General features: G+C 35.8%; 1 non-coding gene across 1 annotated transcript; it reads left to right on the forward strand.

The window, feature by feature from the left end:
• The first annotated feature begins 10,015 nt into the window (after positions 1 to 10,015).
• Positions 10,016 to 10,122, forward strand: LOC117934331. Its single transcript, XR_004654469.1, has one exon. It is a non-coding gene; the product is annotated as a small nucleolar RNA R71 (small nucleolar RNA).
• Positions 10,123 to 20,292: the final 10,170 nt, after the last annotated feature.

Here is a 20,292-nt window from a genome sequence, read left to right on the forward strand (position 1 = left end):
AATAGGCTTTATAGTTGTATGATACAACCCAAAGGAGAAAGCCAAGAGTTTTTCCATTATAAGCTTCTGGCCAGATATAATGGAAGTAATGTAAAGATATTCTACATTATCTTCATTCATAGTTTCAATATGATATCCATTTATGTGGATATCTTTAAAACTGAGCAAATTTCTTTTGGATTTACTAGAATATAAAGCATCATTTATATGGAATCTAGTTCCATTTGGCAACGTTATGTTTGCTCTTCCAGAGCCTTCAACTAAGTTTGTAATACTAGATATGGTACTTACATAAGCTTTTATTAATGTCAATTCAAGGAAATATCTTTTATCTCGAAGAATTGTGTGTGTGGTCCCACAGTCTATGAGACATACATCATCCTCATTCATCTTGAGACCAAATAACACATGGATTTCAAATATAACAAAAAAAAGGCATAATGTAAATAATAAAGAAAATCAGATGTAAATATAAGACATAATAATATATTATTTCATATATAAAGTAACATCAATCAATGTTAATTTTCTCATCATTTATCAAATGGTCTGTTTTTTCATTAGGACCTCCAAAGAAATCAATGTCATAGTAGGTTAGGTCCAATCCATCACCATCGGTAAGTTCATCTCTATTTCTTTTCCATTTGCTTTTATTGATGCTTGGAAAAGGTCGACCAAATGTTTGGGCGTACGATAGGTATGCAACCAATGCCCCTTCATACCACATCTATAACAATTATTCTCATGGTTCTTAGGAGGTTTATCTTGTAAATGCTTCCCATTTCTTTGTTTTGTCTCAGTATTGTTCCACTTTTGGTGGTGCAATGAGGCTTTCATTTTCTGAGAATTATTACTATAAGAACCATGGTATCATGGATTTCTTCCACGACCATGACCACGTCCTCGTCCTTGTCCACGAGTTTGGGATGATATTGCATTCACTTCAGGGAATGGTTCATATCCAGTTGGACGAGACTGGTGATTTCTCATCAAAAGCTCATTATTTTGTTCAGCAACAAGAAGACATGATATTAATTCAGAATATTTTGTAAATCTAAGCTCTCGATATTGCTACTGCAGGAGCACATTCAAGGCATGAAACGTACTAAAAGTTTTCTCTAACATGTCTTTTTTTTGTGATTTTTTTTCTCCACACAGCTTTAATTGAGAGCTGATTTTGAAAAGTGCGGAATTGTATTGACTAACAGTTTTAAAATCTTGCAACCTTAGGTGCATCCAATCATATCGAGTTTTTGGGAGAATCACAATTTTTTGGTGGTTATATGTTTCCTTCAAATTACTCCATAGAGTAAAAGAGTCCATTACCGTAAGATACTCATTTTTTAAACCTTCATGGAGGTGATGGCGAAGGAAAATCAATGCTTTTACGCGATCCTACAGGGATGCTTGATTTCCTTCTTTGATCGTAGCTCCAAGGTTCATTGCATCAAGATGTATTTCAACATCAAGGATCCAAGATAGATAGTTCTTTCCCGAAATGTCAAGTGTCACAAATTTGAGTTTTGTGATATTCGACATTGTCAAATAACTTCATATATATGACAAAACAATATTATTATAATCAGTTATAATAACTTGATAGCATTGGTATAACTTTAATTATAAACAAAATCAAATAATTTGTTTATAACTTTCAACAATATTGATTCATTCCCAATTGGTGTCTTAGCTGATTCATGTCCGGCTGGTGCTCTTTGATTGAGAGAGTAATCAACAAAATTTATAACCTATATCACCATGCATTAGGATAGCTTAGCTAATATAGCATAGTGGCTCTAGGATTGTTCACTGGGAAGGGTTTTCAACTCACAACTGATACCAATTCAAAGCTGAGTTGGTGCTTTTTCATTTCAAGGTTAGCTTAAGAAATAAAACACAAACTTTGTTTAAATGAGGTTTTGTTTAAAGCTAACTAAAAAGAAAGTAATGGAAATTACTTATGAAGAAAAACATTCCTTGGAGGTTTAGGTTCACAGGGGAGGTTCCTTATGCAAAAACAGAGCTCTGGTCATTTGGTTCGTTTCCTCACATTAAAGAATTAACATATAGTCAATTCTCTAACCGGTGCAGTACAGATGTATCCTTTAAATGGATTCCAGCTCTAATTCCCTCTCACTGATGCAACTTGCAATGGCTCGTGCCTCTCACCTAGCATTTTCCATTCAAGGTGATCTTTAACTTTGGACTTCCCTTCTCAAGTTCGCAAGAGATAACTAATGGATCTCTCCTTGGAGTCCAAAAGCTTACCAAGTGTTGGCAATTCTAGAAAATCCTACCTCCAAGTCACTTCCCAAAAGCTCGCAAGAGATAAACAAGTGCATCTCCATGGATGGAGATCACGTGCCTTACCAAGTGTTGGCTCAAGTGACTTGAAGGTGTTTTAAGTTAACTAAAAACATAGAAATCATTAAAGGATCATACTTTCTCTTCATTAAAGACTGAAACCATAGAGCTACTAATTCTTGCACTTGGAACATTTCCCGACAACCTTAACTCCAAGGAACTAAAAGTCTAGCCACTCATTCTTTGAGGAAACTTCCTCAGAGCTTTTTTGGCTAGTAAGAAAACTAACAAGAAAACAATTATATGAAGGAAAAAAAAAACAGAGCAAGTGCTCTGTGAAATATATTTCTTTCTTCCGTCAATTACATAATAGATTCGATCTCTTTGTAAAGAAAATTACAAACTATATATATGAGGTTATTCACCCTTTGTACTTACTTAAAGACTAAGGAATCCTATGATAGGTGGGTTACAAGGAGAGTTTGGGGATTTAGACAACAAATATCTAAAGAAAAATATCCCAAAATATCTCAAAATGTCGGTCGAAAATATCAGGAAGCTTCAGGAGAACACCGCTGCACTGTATACTGAGAGAAAAACTCTCCTAGTAAGCGCTATCAAAAGGTCCGGATATGTATATCCGGAGAAGTTGAAGCATCCTCCTCTCGCATCTGGCTGTGAGATATCTGGATGTAAAATGTCGGCGCACAAAATTCCGGATGTGAAATGTCGGCGCACAGAATTCCTCCCCGGGTGGACTGAGCTATGCTGCGCAAGGGGAACCGTCTGTGTGTGTAAGGTGTAGGGACCCATCCGGCTCAACTCCATCCGGATTTCCCAAGAGGACATGCGCCGCAATACTATCCAGACTCCCAAAGAGGAAAGGCGGCGCAATGCTATCCGGCGCAGCTTTATCCGGACGGTAGCATATACTATTCGGATATGTTGTTCGGATGGAAAACATTGACTAAAGTGAGTGAGCGATCCTTGCTACAGCCCATGTTCTGCCGCCCTCCGATGGTGTGTCCGGACGCCCTGTCTGGACATCTTTGCCATGGATTCCAAATAACTCTCCTCAATCTCGGATTGTTTTGGTGATAAACAAAGCTATCAAAACACCAAAACTTAACACAATTTGATTAGAATTGATTGCAAGGGTCCTTAATATGTTAATTGGGTTAAAAGGTGATAACTACTACTCAAAAGTGTTTAAAAGAGTTTATTACAAGCTATGAAATAGCACTTTTTGAGTAGTAATCACTCCCCCCAACCGACATATTGCTAGTCCCTTAGCAATGAAGGAGAGAAAAATAAAAATAAACAGTACTATAATTTACAACATCATGCTGATCAAAAAACAATTTTCAAGTGGCATGATGATCTAACTCTCACATGGAACATTAAAGAAATAAAACTCAAACTTCAACAAGAGTTATCAAATAACTTGTCTAATCACAATTTTTAAAGAGAAGGCATTATGCAAATTTAAGCTTTAAAAGAATTTCCACTCCCAAAGGGTCAAACCTTACTCTTGCACAAAAATCTAAGTGTTATTTATTAGTTTCCGAATATAGTATGTTGAACTAACCTCCTTCCCAAACCTAGTTCTTTTTCAAAGCTTAGCAAACTGATCAACCTCCCATAGGCTAAGAACGCACCTCTTTTTTCACAATTTTTTTCATTGTAAGAGTACAAGGCTTAAAGGCATTCTTTTCTAACTTGTCCATGTAATAGGGGTCCATCGATGACTCCCAACCAATTAAGGTTTAGGGCATCAAGCTTTAAGAATCTTTCAACCACTAACTCCTCAGATTTTACCCCAGACTTTTGAGAATGAATTTTTAATACCCAAGCACCTACAGTATGTTAAATTCCACCTATTCACCCTTGTAACGAGCATTGAGGTCGGTGACTCCCAACCAATGAAGGCTTAGGGCACCAGGTTTTAAAGATTTTCACCATATACCCCTCGGACCTTGCTCAGGTTTCAAGGCAAGCAAACATTTTTTTCTTTCTTTCTTTTTTCTAAAAGGCTCATTGGCGTTATAAGGTGTCCCAACACTATTAAATGAGGTTAAAGGTACCAAGTCTAAAATTTTCCTAAGTCAAGAGGGAAATAGTTCTTCATCTTATAATCGGAATCTATTGTGCACAGTGTGTGAATAGCTTAAAGTGGAAGAATTAAGGTTGAATTCAATAGAAGTTTCAACAATTCATCAACTTTAGTAAGCATAATACAAACTCTAAGTCAAGTGAAAAGACAAAAATTCAATTTCTCCCTTTTCATTTTTGAGAATTTTTCCTTAATAACCATGGAGAGTAGAATAAAAACTTAAAAAATTTTAAAATTAAGCAAAAAGCAACTAAATTACCAAAATAACTTAGCATTAATAGCAAAAACTTCCTTCCTCAACTCTCCCCCCCAACCAAGCTGAACATTGTCCTCAATGTGACAAAAGCGATTGAAAAATAAGGAGGAAGTGGTACCTCCTGAGTGACGTGGAGTGAGACTGTGGAAATGATGGCTTAGCCGCCTCTCCTGTAGGAGGCTCTGGATGAGGTGGGAATGGCATGCTCAGGAGCTGATATACTGCCAAGATGATGCTGAATCTGCCTCAGATGGCAGTGTGCTGTGCCTGAGTGGCAAGAATCTGCTTCTACTGATTTTAATCATTCAAAAAGATTAAGTTAGTTACAATTTACATAATTTCAAGACCAAAATTACAATCAAATAATTTACAAAACTTAAAAATTAACATATTTAACAAAATTATGGACTTTGGTGAAACCAAATCCATCTAACACTTCTCTGATCAGGATTTTTGTGGCTCAAGGAGGTTGATTTCCTCATTTTCTAGCTTGAACGACTCAATGAATGGCGTGAGGCGATGACCATTGACTCTAAAGGTGTCTATGCCATTGGAATTTAGTAATTCCACCACTCTATTGAGATGTACTTGGTGAATAATGAAAGGACCTATCCACTTTGATTTGAGCTTCCCTGGAAAGATATGGAGCCTTGAGTCATAAAGTAGGACTCTTTGTCCGTTCCGCAATTCTTTGTTGGAGATTAGTTGATCATGCCACTTCTTCATCCTCTGTTTTGCAACTTTGGAATTGATGTAAGCATCATTTCTTAATTCCTCCATCTCATTAAGGTCTAAGCACCTTTTTGCCCCAGCTTTGATCAAGTCCATGTTCTACCTCTTGATTGCCCACCAAGCCTTATATTCTACTTCCACAGGGAGGTGGCATGCTTTGCCATAGACGAGACGATAGGGAGACATGTCAAGAATAGTCTTATAAGCTATTCTATATGCCTATAATGAATCATGTAGCTTAATAGACCAATCTTTTCTGCTTGTAATCACCACTTTCATCAGTATGTTTTTTATTTCCCTGTTTGCTAGTTCTACTTGCCCGGAAGTTTGAGGATGATAAGGTGTAGCTACCTTATGCTTCACTCCATACTTGGCTAATAAGGCTTCAAAAGGTTTGTTGCAAAAATGAGTACCTTCATCGCTGATTATGGCCTTGGGCACCCCAAATCTTGAGAAGATGTTCTCCTTAAGAAATTTGAGAACCACCCTATGATCATTCTGTTTATAGGGGATTGCCTCCACCCATTTGGAAACATAGTCCACCCCTACCAGTATATAAGAGTTACCAAAAGACATTGGGAAAGGTCCCATGAAGTCAATACCCCAAACATAAAAAAGATCAACTATAAGGATGGGGTTCATGGGCATTTGGTTTCTTTTTGTAAACTTCCCGAGTCTTTGGCATCTATCACAACTCCTACACATGATGTGGGAATCTTTGAAAAGCGATGGCCAAGTAAACCCTGATTGCAAAACCTTCATGGCTGTTTTCTGAGAGGCAAAGTGGCCTCCACAGGCATTCTCATGGCAGTGGCTGAGGATCCCTTGTTGCTCTTCTTCAGGGACACACTTCCTTATGATCTAATCTGCACAATACTTGAAAAGGAAGGACTCTTCCCAATAATAAGCATGAATCTTTGCAAAGAAGTGCTTCCTGTCTTGCGCTTTCCACTCACTTGGAACTTCACCAGTAACCAAATAGTTAGCAATATGAGCATACCAAGGAGCTTTCTCTAGCAACATAAGTGATTCCTCAGGAAAGTCATCATTAATAGGTAATACATGGGAATTATGTGCTATAACCAACCTTGAAAGGTGGTCAGCTACCACATTCTCCACCCCTTTCTTGTCTCTGATTTGAAGATCAAACTCTTACAACAAAAGAATCCATCTAATCAACCTTGCTTTTGCATCTTGCTTTGTGAATAAATACTTTAAGGCTGAATGGTCAGTGAAAACAATGATGAAAGACCCTACCAAATAAGCACGAAACTTGTCTAAAGCAAACACCACAGCTAACAATTCTTTCTCTGTAGTTGTGTAGTTTCTTTGAGCCTCATTCAATGTTTTGCTTGCATAGTAGATCACATAGGGCTTCACATCTTCTCATTGGCCAAGTACAGCTCCTATAGCAAAGTCACTGGCATCACACATTACTTCAAAGGGTAATTGCCAGTTAGGAGCCCTTACTATTGGAGCGGTTGTCAAAAACTGCTTCAACTGATCAAAACTCTTTTGACATCTCTCATCCCAGACAAACTTAGCATCCTTAGCCAAAATTTCATAAAGAGGCCTTGAAAGCTTAGAGAAATCTTGTATAAACCTCCTGTAGAACCCTGCATGGCCAAGAAATTGCCTTACTCCTTTTACAGTGGTTGGGGATGGCAATTTGGCAATAAGTTCCACCTTTGCTTTATCAACTTCAATGCCTTTCTCGGAGATGATATGGCCAAGGACAATTCCTTGACATACCATAAAATGGCATTTCTCCCAATTGAGCACCAAGTCTTTTTCAATGCATCTTTTAAGAACCGCTTCTAAATTTACTAAGCATTCTTCAAATGTACCTCCATATACGGTGATATCATCCATGAAAACCTCCATAATTTGCTCCACCATATCACTGAAGATACTAAGCATACATCTTTGGAATGTTGTAGGTGCATTGCATAAACCAAACGACATTCTTCTGTAGGTGTATGTTCCAAACAGACATGTGAAAGTGGTCTTCTCCTGATCTTCAACATCAATTTCAATTTGGAAGTACCCGTCCAAGAAACAATAGAAAGGATGGCCAGAGACTCTCTCCAGCACCTGATCAATAAACGGGAGTGGAAAATGATCTTTCCTTGTAACCGTATTCAGTTTCCTATAATCAATACACACCCTCCAGCTTGAAGTGAGGCGTGTAGCAATTTCTTCGCCTTTTTCATTTTGAACCATAGTAATACCTGACTTTTTTGGTACCACTTGAGTAGGACTCACCCAAGGGCTGTCAGATATGGGATAAATAATAGCCGCTTGGAGTAGCTTTAGTACCTCAGTTCGCACCACTTCTTGTAAATGAGGATTCAATCTTCTTTGAGGTTGACGAATTGGTTTAGCTTCTTCCTCCATATATATGTGATGCGTACAAACCAAAGGACTAATTCCTTTTAAGTCAGATATTTGCCATCCTATTGCTTTCTTGCACCTCTTAAGAACTTCCAGTAGAGAAATCTCCTGATTGCTGGTAAGAGATGAAGATATAACAATAGGACATTGGTTATTTTCTTCCAGGTATGTATATTTTAACTCCATGGGTAGAGGTTTCAAATTGAGCTTCGGGAATTCTTCCGTTACATCATCTTGTCCCTCATCCTTATCGAATAAAGGTAGGATCTCTTGGTTCCTCGTCCAACCTTGTAGAGTAGCAAGCACATTAGTGGGTTCAGACAACCCTTCTTCAAGATCCTCAAGACTTTCATTCAACTCGTCTTGCATATTCTGATCACAATGCTCCTCCACTAGAGTGTCAATAATGCATACCTCTTCTGGACCTTCTTCTTCTTTCGGAGTAATTTGCTTCTTTGACATATGAAAGATATTAAGCTCAAGTGTCATGTTGCCAAAAGTGAGTTGCATAAGTCCATTCCTACAATTTATGATTGCATTTGAAGTAGCAAGAAATGGCCTTCCAAGGATGATAGGAACATAATTAGCTTCCTTAGCCAAAGGATCAGTATCAAGAACAACAAAATCTACTGGATAGTAGAAATTATCAACTTGAACTAAAACATCCTCAATTATCCCCCTTGGAATTTTCACTAACCTATCAGCTAAAGATAGGGTGATTGATGTTGGATTTAATTCACCAAGTCCCAATTGCTTATAAACAGAGTATGGTAACAAATTCACACTTGCTCCCAAATCTAATAAAGTTTTTTCCACTACCTTTCCTCCAATCATGACTGAAATGGTAGGACATCCCGGATCTTTGTACTTCAAAGGAGATTTGCATTGTATGATGGCACTTACTTGTTCAGTCAAGAAGGCTTTCTTATTCACATTCAACCTTCTTTTGATAGTACACATGTCCTTTAGGAACTTTGCATATGATGGAACTTGCTTAATCATGTCCAGCAATGGAATGTTTACCTTCACTTGGCTCAATACTTCAAGGATTTTGATGCATTTTTTATCCCCCTTTTCCCATGCAAAGCTTGAGGAAAAGGTGGAGATGTGCGTTTCTTCATCAATTCTTCCTTAATAAGCTCTTTCTCCGGATTTACATTCACTATTGAATCACGGTCCTTCTTCCCTTCACTGTTATCTTTCTTCTTTCCTTTCATTTCCTCCCTCTTCTTTGTCTCTTCTTCTTAGTTCTCTTCAACATATGGCTTGGGTGTTGGTGACTCAACCTTTTTACCACTCCTTAGAGTGATCAAGGCTTTAACATCTCTCACATGTGAAGATTCTCCCTCATGAATTTCCACTTCGTGGGTACCCTTGGGGTTTTGGTGAGGCTGAAAAGGAAATCTACCCTTCTCCTGCACTGTGTTCAAATTAGTGAGCCTTGAGATTGAGTATTGGAGATTATCTATCTTCTGAGATAAGTCATTTTGCATCCCATCAATCCTTTTATTCAAAGTATTCTCTACACTGTCAATTCTTTGACTGAGTTAAGAGTTGATGGACTTTTGTTCTCTAACAAAATCTCCCACAACCTTGCTGAGATTCACTATTGCTTGTTCAAGACTTGAAGCTTGATGAGATGGTTGAGATGGTTGAGTCGGCTGTTGGTACTGAGGTGCTCTTGGCTTCCATGAAAAATTTGGATGATTCCTCCAACTTGAGTTGTAAGTATTGCCATATGAAGCATTGCTATTGGGCTTGAATTGTCCAATGACATTTGCTTGTTCTCCAAACATTTCTCTAGCAACTGGAATTGTAGGGCACTCCTCCACCAAGTGTTCATAAGATTGACAAATAGAACATGGCTTTACTTGCACTGGTGTTTCAGCAACAGCTTGCACTTCATTCATCTTTTTCAGTTCTAGCTCTTCCACTCTTCTTGTCATAGTTGCAAATTTTGCTTTCATTTCAACATCTTCATTCAAGGTGTACATCCAGCCTTAGCATGAAGAGCATTTGGTTGAGACTTCATCTTTCCCACTTCTCCTCTATGCGGTTCATCCCATCCCCTTGAGACTTCAGCTACATAACTCAAGAAATCCATAGCTTCCTCAGGATTCTTACTCATGAAATCCCCTCCACACATCGTTTCGAGGAGTTGCTTGATTGAGGAAGACATCCCATCATAGAAATAACTCACCAACAACCATGTATCAAAGCCATGATGAGGACAAGCATTAATGGCTTCCATGTATCTTTCCCAACACTCATAGAATTTCTCATTCTCTTTAGTTGAGAAGTTTGAAATTTGCCTTTTCAAGCTATTTGTTCTATGAGTAGGAAAAAACTTCTTGAGGAATTCAGCTTGTAAATCAGTCCAAGTGCGGATACTCCTTGGCCTTAAAGAATTAAGCCAAATCTTGGCCTTATCCTTTAAAGTAAAAGGAAATAGTTTAAGCCTCATCAGGTCGATAGAAGCTCCTTCCTCTCGGAATGTATTACAAACATCTTCAAATTCCTTGATATGGGCATAAGGATTCTCACTTTCCATTCCATGGAAAGTTGGCAGAAGTGGCACAATATGGGGTCTGATCACTAGCTGCTCTGTAGGGGGCACTATACATGATGGTGCACTCATACGAGGTGGATGCATACGGTCCCTCATTGATTTGAATTCATTGGGATTGTCCTGATGTTCATGGTGACTATGCTGATCCTCAGGTGTAGTTTCCATGATGTTCAAGATTACTTTCAACTCCTTATTATGAGGTGTTTCAAGTTTAACAAGCCTTCCTCCACAATCTCGTATCCACTTTGGCATACACAACAAGTATCAACTGTAACAAAGAAAGAAAAACAAAAACAGAGGAAAACAAAAACAAAACTACCAAAGAAAAGTTCGATTAACTAAAACTAAATTAAAAACTATGCTAGAATATAAACGAGTAAAAGAAAAAAAACTAAAAGAGTTAGTAAAATGAGAGAAAACTCACCAAACTTGTGATGAAAACCACAAGTACCCTGAAATAATATCACTATGAAGTTGACACCTTCCCCGGCAATGGCGCCATTTGATTCATTCCCAATTGGTGTCTCAGCTGATTCATGTCCGGCTGGTGCTCTTTGATTGAGAGAGTAATCAACAAAATTTATAACCTATATCACCATGAATTAGGATAGCTTAGCTAATATAGCATAGTGGCTCTAGGATCGTTCACTGGGAAGGGTTTTCAACTCACAACTGATACCAATTCAAAGCTGAGTTGGTGCTTTTTCATTTCAAGGTTAGCTTAAAAAATAAAACACAAACTTTGTTTAAATGAGGTTTTGTTTAAAGCTAACTAAAAAGAAAGTAATGGAAATTACTTATGAAGAAAAACATTCCTTGGAGGTTTAGGTTCATAGGGGAGGTTCCTTATGCAAAAACAGAGCTCTGGTCATTTGGTTCGTTTCCTCACATTAGAGAATTAACATATAGTCAATTCTCTAACCGGTGTAGTACATATGTATCCTTTAAATGGATTCCAACTCTAATTCCCTCTCACTGATGCAACTTGCAATGACTCGTGCCTCTCACCTAGCATTTGCCATTCAAGGTGATCTTTAACTTTGGACTTCCCTTCTCAAGCTCACAAGAGATAACTAATGGATCTCTCCTTGGAGTCCAAAAGCTTACCAAGTGTTGGCAATTCTAGAAAATCCTACCTCCAAGTCACTTCCCAAAAGCTCGCAAGAGATAAACAAGTGCATCTCCATGGATGGAGATCACGTGCCTTACCAAGTGTTGGCTCAAGTGACTTGAAGGTGTTTTAAATTAAATAAAAACATAGAAATCATTAAAGGATCACACTTTCTCTTCATTAAAGACTGAAACCACAAAGCTACTAATTCTTGCACTTGGAACCTTTCCCGACAACCTTAACTCCAAGGAACTAAAAGTCTAGCCACTCATTCTTTGAGGAAACTTCCTCAGAGCTTGTTTGGTTAGTAAGAAAACTAATGAGAAAACAATTATATGAAGGAAAAAAAAACAAAGCAAGTGCTCTGTGAAATATATTTCTTTCTTCCGTCGATTACATAATAGATTCGATTTCTTTGTAAAGAAAATTACAAACTATATATATGAGGTTATTCACCTTTTGTACTTACTTAAAGACTAAGGAATCCTATGATAGGTGGGTTACAAGGAGAGTTTGGGGATTTAGGCAACAAATATCTGAAGAAAAATATCCCAAAATATCTCAAAATGTCGGTCGAAAATATCAGGAAGCTTCAGGAGAACACCGATGCACTGTATACTGAGAGAAAAACTCTCCTAGTAAGCGCTATCAGAAGGTCCGGATATGTATATCCGGAGAAGTTGAAGCATCCTCCTCTCCCATCTGGCTGTGAGATATCCAGATGTAAAATGTTGGCGCACGGAATTCCGAATGTGAAATGTCGGCGCACAGAATTCCTCCTCGGGTGGACTGAGCTATGCTGTGCAAGGGGGACCGTCTGCGTGTGTAAGGTGTAGGGACCCATCCGGCTCAACTCCATTCGGATTTCCCAAGAGGACATGCGTTGCAATGCTATCCGGACTCCCAAAGAAGAAAGACGGCGCAATGCTATCCGGCGCAGCTCCATCCGGACGATAGCATATACTATCCGGATATGTTGTCCGGATGGAAAACATTGACTAAAGTGAGTGAGCGAGCCTTGCTACAGCCCACGTTCCGCTGCCCTCCGATGGTGTGTCCGGACGCCCTGTCCGGACATCTTTGCCATGGATTCCAAAGAACTCTCCTGAATCTCGAATTGCTTTGGTGATCAAAAAGCTATCAAAACACCAAAACTTAACACAATTTGATTAGAATTGATTGCAAGGGTCCTTAATATGTTAATTGGGTTAAAAGGTGATAACTACTACTCAAAAGTGTTTAAAAGAGTTTATTACAAGCTATGAAATAGCACTTTTTGAGTAGTAATCAAATATGTAACAAAACAAATCAACAATAATATAAATATGTAAAATTTTATTCTATATAAATAACTTCAAGTTTAAGATACGAGAATTACCTTCAGAGCAATTCGTGCTGATAACGTATTGTAAAATGAGAATAAATGTGACTCAAATAAAAGTAGAGATGATTATGTATTACTTTAATAATATATATATATATATATATATATATATATATATATATATATATATATATATATATATATATATATATATATAGAGGGAAGAAAGAAATCAAAGAAGAGAAATGTTAAGAGACTGAATGAAAGAAAGAGAGAGAATGAAAGGAAGAGAATATCTTTCTTTTGCTCTGGATGATCCTTACATGGGGTGTAAGAAACCTTTTATAGGCTTCACAATATGAACTCCCATTACTCATCTTAAAGATGAGTAAATGGAGTTCATGAATAACCATCAATGTGGTCATTCACCGTTGTATTTACAACAAATATATACTTTTATAATAACTATGAAGATTATAAATATTTGAAAGGTTTATGACGGGAAATTGTGAAGTTAAATAAACTCTCAACTTATTTATAACACTCCACTTGATCTCAATCATTTTAGAATATATCTTATTAAAACCCTAATTAAGAAAAAAAATATTACAAAACTTTTGCACTGCTACAATTGCCTCGTTAAAACATTGATGGTAAAAACTCAATTAAACAAAACCTAGACAAAGGGGAAAAAAATATACATATATATTTTGGCTTTTCTATTCAAGTAAAAGTAATATGTTGATATCAATCAATATAACTAAACTAAATCTATTGATAACAAGTTCACTTGGACATGTTGATTGATATAAATAGGTTATTTTTAACCAATATAAAAAACTAAATAAAAAACAAATACCATCTAACATTCTTGTTAATTTGCCCCCCTTGCTCCCTCGAAGTTCCTTGAATCATTACATGCTATAATATCATCTATGAGTTTCTTGAATGCTACAGTAAGGAGAGTTTTTTTGGTCAATGTATTTGGTTCAATCACCTTTAACATGTCTTCTTTTGATTTTGCACCACATGTAATATTATTGTCATGAAACATTGTTGGATTGTCTTTGATAGAAGATTAGTTATACATTACTATCAAATATGATAGATCATAAATCTTAGGTTGTATATAGTGTTAAGATAAAGTCCTTAAAAATATAACATGATATAGTAATAAATGTTTCATATTATTTATAATATGATTTTGATTTTTTATTCACCATCCTATTCATGCATTATCCATGTTGAGTATTTAGGCCTATATTACTTGTATTGCTCATGACTTAGGTGTTGGAATTTTTGGATTACTCCATTCTAAGTCTAAATCATTCAGGTGCATGCAAAACTATCCTAGGGATATTAGATTTAAACAATGAAATCATTCAAAACATTGAATCATAGATCTAGGTGCTTAGAAAACCACACATGTGATATGAATGTTTGCAAATCAATTCCAATCGATGAAAAGGATGATGTGAAACTCAAATATCTTATAATTTTCTGCCTAATAATTATCTCTTGGACCTTAACACATGAGGATCCTCTCTATGGAAATGGAGGCTAGGATTCTTTCTCTCTATATGATTGAATGGCAAAAACTGAAGCCCTAATACTTAAAAAAAGGTTTATATAGGCTTAAGTAACTTGAGCCCACCCTAAGTTTGGGTTACTTAATCTAACCCCCACTAGGTTCTAATTAATTAACTAGACCTATTGGACTCTAATTAATTAATTAATTAGTTTAATCCAAAAAGACCATTCATAAGCTTTTATGTAACCTAACGTATTAACTAAAAAGCTCTTATGCATACATGAATAAAGAACCCAACTATCCCTCAAATAATGTGTCATTAAGGAATATGAGCTCAAGTGGGAACCATCGAGACCCTATAGGAAATACCAACTTTTTCAAAATTCAATTTTGAAGTTAACTTAGCATCTCACTACAAAGAGCCAATTGTACTTCTATATCCTATGTATATTACTACAAGATATAAGTGCTTAGCTCTATGATATATAATCTACTAATGCAAGCTCCCCATGAACTAGTGTCCATAATTTAACAAGGTGAATGCTATCAAACTTTCAAGATTACCTCTATAATCCTTGAGTCTTAAATCCTCTTATTATGTGATCAACTAACGTGCTCCAACTCTTAAAGAGCATATGAAAAATTCAACTAAAGAATTCGACTATAGATTTCATAATCACATATCTTGAGGATCACCCAAGGGGAAACACTATCTCAATCTTATGAGATATCATGTCACTTTTTATTAAGAATACTTGTGTGACTTACCTTAATCAATAGTAACTCAATCCATAGGGAATATATAACCACCTTAGTTTATCACTTGTAGGTTAAAGCCACTAAAAATCTCAACACCAATGCAAAATTCTTGCAAGGTTGAGAGCCCATGTAGCATAGTAGTTTTGTGAATCATGACTACTCGATATCCAATGTCATGATTCACCATAAGTCATATCCTATATGTAACCATACACACTAGTGCACTCACCATAGGAAACTCATCTTGATGATCAAGACAAGTCATCCCTCTATTGGGATAGAGTCCTAAAAAACATGACATGATATAATAAATTTTAGATTCATTAATAAATTTATTTATTTATGTATGTTTTTCCCTTTATTATCCCCTTATGCATTAATTGGTTATATAAGCATTCATGCCCACATCACTTACATTGTGTAAGAAAACCCCGGATTGCTCCGTTTCCAAGCCATGGATCATTAGGGTACATGAAATCCTATCCTAGGCTTTCTAGATCTAAGTACAACAAAAAACTCTAATATTCAAAAACCAAAAAAAAAAAAAAAAAAAAAAATCAAAGATCTAGAAAATGTGTCATACTCGCAATTCTAATTACTCCACTGATGTGGAGCCATGAATTTATTTCATGTATCTCAAAATCAAAATTCATTTAAAAATCAATGGAAATATACACATCGATGAAATTTGATAGCATGGCTTTTAGAAATTAAAATGAAATTGGAAGATTGATTTATTTATTTAAAAGATTAAAAATTATTTTGAAAGCATTAAAACATAATGAAATCTTAGGCACAAACCATCAAGAAAAAGTGTAAGTGTTTGTATGTGAATTCTTGTATGCTAATGTGAACTTCAAGTGTCCTAAATATGAACGTAAGGTGCAGTTGAAGACCAACTAGTGACTTATTTTAAGGTCTAAATCAAATGCCCCTAAACAACTGCCTAATTAAACCTAACATGTAATCATCCATTAATGTCAAATGTGTGTGAATTGTGAAAAGTGAACTACAAACATCAATTAATCAAAAATACAAAATCAAAGAAATATGGATCAAAATCAATTCAATCAACCAAAGCCAATTATCATGTGATTATCCAATGGCTTATTTAGGAAAAGGAGAATTTGAATAAAATTAATCTAACCTCATTCCTAATTTATTTAACAACAAAATTCAATCACACAATCATCTCAACAAATCCAACAACATTCATGTGTGGCCTATACATCCACACTCAAACATATCCTAAAATTTCTATGATCATGTGAATAAAAAGAAAGAGAAGAAAATATAGACCAAGAGATTATAAAAAAAAAAAATCAACGTTAAAAATCAAATAGAACCTATGTATTATCTTCTTCAAGGAATTTTAGCTTTGCATCAACCTTCTTAAAGGTTCTTCATGGAATTTGTGCAACTTTTCTCCATTGAATTTCAACCTCCAAAAATCCACTAATAGTAACCATTGAACTCACATATGTCCACTTGAATTTCATACATTAAAATTTAGCAACAAAGCTTCCCACATAGCCATCGAAATCTACCATCTCACTTAAATTTCAACATAAAAATTTAGCCGCAAAGCTTTCTCTCTCCATTAAAGTTCATCCGCTTATTGTTCACTTTCCTTCCTCTCAAGCTTCCATTAGTGGTTGCACATTGCATAACCACTTTCCTTGAGTCTATTACACAACTACACTTTGTAATTTCACACTGAATTCATATTCCACTTCTAATTATAATTCTCCATTAATCATCCTTGACAAATGTCACATTGTTTTCTACACTAAATTCCACATTTTCAACATTGAAAATTCATGCTCCTCATATCTCCATTATGCAAACCGCACAAATCTTTTTTGAGGCCATCAAGTGCTACAATTTCGTGAAGATGACTCCATCACATACGACTCCACATTCTACTTGAATTCATGCCGCAATTCTTCATAAATCAAAACTCATCTACTCATCTCCTCATTTCACGGTTGCAACTATGTGAGATCTCACCTAACTTTTTCCCTAATTCTCTCTAAAAAATTCCCCCTCTAAGACCTCAAGAAGTTTCCAACAATTCAAAAGTCCCTTTGTAATTTTGTTCTCCCCCTTTTATACTCTTCTCTACAATCTTCTATTTCTTCCCACTCAATTTTCATTCCAAAATTTCAAAAACTCTTCTAAAGAATTCTTTCCACATGCAAGAGATCATTTCTTCTTCTGGAATTTTCCTTTAAGTGAATTTCAAACTCCCTTGTCTCTCACATGCTCATGCTCATGCTCACATGACCTTACATTTAAAAAAACATGCATTAATGATAAAAATACACATCACACACTAAAAAAAATTAAAGATAATCACATGCAAAAATAAAAATCTAGGTTGGTTCACAAGTAATTCAATATTAAAAATCAAATTTCATGCAACAAAACAATAAAAAAAAAAAAAATCAAAATCATGTAATTAAAAAAATTCAAAATCCATCCCATGCCTAAAAAGAATAAAAAATCAATTCGTGAAATTAGAAATTAAAATGTCAATCACATGCATATCTAAAAAATAAAAAATGTTAATCACATGTATCAAGAATCAAAATGTTAATCACATACAATCAAATATTGAAATATCAATCTTATGTAATCAAAACTAAAAAATCAATCCAATACTCATCTAATGCTAGAACCATGCAATAGAAAAACAAAGTTAAACCTAAATGCACTAAAAATTAGCAAAACCAAACAAAATCCTAAACTAAAATAAGAGGTCACTAAGTAATCACACTAGGGATCCCTAAAAATCCTTCAAGATGTTTCCAAAGGAAGTCCAAAGATAGTGATTAGGTGAATTATAGTAGACCACCAATTGAGACTTAATAACAAAGCTCAGAAAGGGATCCTAAGTGTGAAATGAGGTAGAATAAGATGCAAGAGGGTAAACACTAGATAACATGTGCAAAGAGGACAAAATGGAGGGTCTACAAAAGGCACCATGATATCTCATGGACTTTGAGACAACGTGTCCCCTTGGGTGCTCCCAAGGATGTGTGATCATGAAATCTATAGGCCCACAGTAATTACTTTAGTGAAATTTGACATATGCTCTTAGTGAGTTAGAGTATGTCATTTGATCATCTAATAGAAGGATCTATAACTCAAGGATTGTAGAGAAAGTTCTGAAAGGCTAATAGCTTTCACATTATTAGACTACAAACGACTAGTTCATGATGAGACTATATATAGTGGATAGTAGGTCATGGATCTGAGCACTTGGTATCTCATTATAATAGACATAAGGTACTAGAGTACAATTTGTTGGGAACCCTAGATTACTTCGTCCCAATGTCCTGGATCTCATAGAGTGCATCATCTATCTTTAGGGCTCTCTAGATTTAACGTAGCAGAAAATAATGGCTTTAAAAACCATTACAAAATAAAGATCTAGAGAAAAAGTGCTCATACTTGGATATGGATGTTCCCAAATCAATTCCTTGCGGTGAAGAACATGCCTAGAAAAACTGAAGAATCTTTTTCATGTCACGACCCACGTGCACGTCCCATGCGATTACCATGCATGTGGCTTGTGCGTATCATGTTTTGTTCTCATGCTTGCGACTTGTGTGATTCCAATGCGCTTCTTGTACACCTAAGTTCTTTCGTCGAACGACTTTTCCTTGTATCTAGGCACTGAGATGGTGGAGATCTCAAGGGTGGAGGCTAGGGTTTTCTCTCTGGACTAAAAGGGAGAATGGTAAGACCTGGAAACCCTAACCCCTAAAGGGCTATTTATAGGCTTCCTACTAGGCTTAAGTGACTTAAGCCCAACATGGCCTTGGGTCACTTAATCTAGCTAAAAAAGGTTGCTAATTGATTGATTAACCATACAAGGCATAATTAATCAATTAACCTAGTCCAAAGAAACTGGTTACTTATCCCTATGCAACATTATGTAATTACCAAAATGTCCTTATGCACAAAATTGAACTAAAAACCCATCCAACCCTTATAAACCATACCATTAAGAATATGAGCTTACAACAAAGACCACTAGGACCCATAGGAGTACTGACTCCCTCATAATCAAATTTTGAAATTGACTCAACATCCTACTACAAAGAGTCAACTGCACTCTAGTACCCTATGTATAATACAACGAGACACCAAGTTCTCGGGTTTGTGACCTACTATCCACTACATGCAGAATCCCCATGAACTGGAGTTCGTAATCTAACAAGGTAGTAATATCACCTATCAAGATTACCTTTTAAATTTTTGAGTTATAGATCTGACTTATGATGTGATCAAATGACATACTCTATCTTTGAAGCTTCAAGTTAATGGAACCCTCACTCGGTTAGGAGGTTGAGGAGGTTGAGGAGAGTGGATGTAGGCAAGGAAGTGTCAAACCACTATAAAATCTGAGTTTGATTTCTCTAACTTTATCTCTCTTTATTTGCTTTTCTTGTGCTTAAAAATTATTGTGTTTGAAAAGAATTTTTTTTAAAACCCAATTCATCCCTCTCTTGGGTATTTTTCTCATTTAATTTATTTTCTCAAAAATAAAAAATGCTAAAAATTTAGTAATGGTATGAAGAATGTGAGGAATCCTCACATTCTTTGTACCTTCCCAAATCTCCACATCTTTGAAGTTTTTTTTATAAAAAAATAAATAAAATTGGACCCTTATAAGGGTTGCATATTGTGCAAATAGGTTCATTACACTTAATGGGCACTCAATCAATGCCCCAAAAAATCAAAATAAAAAATACTAAAAAATTAGCAAGGGTATAAATAATGTGAGGATTCCTACATTCTACATACCCTCCGAATCTTCTCTTCTTTGAAGTTTAAAAAAAAAAAAAAAAGAATAGCAAAGGTAGGAAGAGTGAGGAATCCTCACATGCTTTGTACCATCGTGAATCTCCACTTCTTTGAAGTTTTAAAAATTGTTTGGGACCTCATATGGTTTGGATATTGTTTAAATAGGTCCATTACACTTAAGAGGTGCTCAATCGATGCCCGAAAAAATGAAAGTCGAAAAATACTAAAAAATGAGTAAAGGTACGAAGAATGTGAGGAATCCTCACATTATTCGTATCCTCCCAAATCTCCACTTCTTTGAAGTTTTTTTTTTATTTAACAAAAATGAACCTTATATGGCTTGCATATTGTTTAAATAGGTTCACTACACTTAAGTGTGCTCAA

The sequence above is a fragment of the Vitis riparia genome, chromosome 16 (genome assembly GCF_004353265.1).
Source record: "Vitis riparia cultivar Riparia Gloire de Montpellier isolate 1030 chromosome 16, EGFV_Vit.rip_1.0, whole genome shotgun sequence".
NCBI lineage: Eukaryota > Viridiplantae > Streptophyta > Magnoliopsida > Vitales > Vitaceae > Vitis > Vitis riparia.